The sequence below is a fragment of the Phoca vitulina genome, unplaced genomic scaffold (assembly GCF_004348235.1).
Source record: "Phoca vitulina isolate PV1807 unplaced genomic scaffold, GSC_HSeal_1.0 scaffold2348, whole genome shotgun sequence".
In the NCBI taxonomy this organism is placed as follows: domain Eukaryota; kingdom Metazoa; phylum Chordata; class Mammalia; order Carnivora; family Phocidae; genus Phoca; species Phoca vitulina.
This window is the reverse complement of record NW_022592034.1, coordinates 1,579-3,533: the sequence shown is the minus strand read 5'-3', so window position 1 is coordinate 3,533 and position 1,955 is coordinate 1,579. Positions and strand designations below refer to the sequence as shown.

The following is a 1,955-nucleotide window of genomic DNA, read 5'->3' as shown; positions in this document are numbered from 1 at the left end:
CCCTCATGCACCTCTCCCCATCTCTTCCTGAGTCTGCCCATCCCACCCGCCCTCAGCAGCTGCTTCCATCACACCAACCAGAGGGGGTCTCTACAAACAGGAATCTGACCATGCTGCTTGTGCTTAAAATGTACCTCTTGGTACAACCACTTTGGAAAACTGTTTGGCAATATCTATTCAAGTTGGACACAGGTATTCCCTATGAGTCGGTATTTTTACACACCTAACTATAGACCCAACAGAACACATAAGTATCAATCCACCAAAGGACATGTACTAGATGTCATAAGAACACCCTCATAGGAAGCCCCAAATGGAAACATCCATGAATACTTTCATGTAATGGAATACAGCTCCTTCCTCTATGTATTTAAAAAACATTTAGGGGTCCCCATTGCCCTTAGAACAAACTCCTCAAGTGGACACCATGGTCTTGCACGCTCTTGCCCTACTCACCTGTCTGCCTTTAATTCCAGAACCGCACTTAGCAACTTCCAACTCTCCCTGTGCACTGAACATACCATTGTCCCAAATGCACTATGCTTCTGTCACCCTGAGTCTTTGTACTTGTTGTTCCTTCTGTCTGGAGATCCCTGTTCCACTCCCTGCCTCACCTGAATCATACCTACTCACCCTTCAGGTCCTGTAGACATCACGAATTTCAAAGTCCCTAAATCCCAGGCTGGGTCTGAGACCCACACTTAGCTTCTGCAGATCCCTAGGCTGCCCCAACACACCTCTGACTACTCTGTGATGTCAGCTTTGGTTATATGACAGCTTCCCTCAGTGGACCATGAAAAGGACAGATCAGGGCCCTAGACTTTGGTCATTGCTGGATTTGAGCACCTAGAATATTTCCATATAAAATAAGCCTTGAATAGCATTTCTTGACTATATGAATGAATAAATGAGGGCATAGTGCTGTGAGGACATATAGCACCCCTTTCTGTTCACGATCATGGGCAATGACTGCTATGTGGCCATCTGCCACTCCCTGAGGTACAATGTGCTCATGAGTCCCCATGGTTGTGCCGTCTCGTGTCCAGGTGCTGGGGGCTGGTCTCAGTCATGAGGATGATGGTGACCCTGATAGTTTTTCACCTCACCTTCTGTGGGTCTAACATGATTTGCCATTTTGTCTACCAAATGCTTTCCCTCCTAAAGTTGGCCTGTGGGGAGGAGACATCCTCTCTCACCTTGGCTGTGGTCCTGGTATGTGTCACAGCTCTGATGGGACCCATTCTGGGTCATGGGTTCTCTCTCAGCCTAGTACCCTTTGCAGCTTCTAAGTCTGCATTCTTGTTTGGGGCTCCTACTGCCCCCCTGAAATGTTTGTACATGCCTGGAGGATCTTTTGGTTGTCAGAGCTCATGGGAAGGGAGGGGATGCTACTGGCATCTGGTGGGTGGGGGACAGTGTTGCTGCTAAAGATTGTACAATCTGGTGTTCATTGTGGCCACCATATTGAGGATCCCTTCAGCTGAGGGCAGGCACAAGACCTTCTCCACATGTGTGTCTCACCTCACTGTGGTCATTGTACACTATGGTTTTGCCTCTGTTATCTACCTTAAGCCCCAGGGCCCCCCTTCTATGGACCATAACAACCTGATGGTCACTACCTATACAGTCTTCACTCCCTTTCTCAGCCCGATCATTTTCAGCCTCAGGAATAAGGAGCTCAAGAACACCATAAAGAAAAACTTCCAGAGAAAATTCAGTCCCCTAAGCTCTTGATGGTCAGTTTGGTGGTAAGGAGAGACTCTCATCAGATGGTCAGTAAACAAAGACACACAAGAGACCAAATATTAGTTTGATTATATCACAGAGAGACATGTGTTTATGTGGACTCTTTGGCTTGGACCACCAGGAGGGCTGGGAATAACAACATCTGTCTCTATAAGACTGGTAGGTTTTCAAGGATATGAAAATACACACATCCATAGGTGATGGATGCA

The 1,955-nt window shown here is 47.1% G+C and overlaps 1 pseudogene; it reads left to right on the top strand.

The window, feature by feature from the left end:
• The first annotated feature begins 958 nt into the window (after positions 1 to 958).
• On the top strand, positions 959 to 1,734 carry LOC116629708 (annotated as a pseudogene).
• Positions 1,735 to 1,955: the final 221 nt, after the last annotated feature.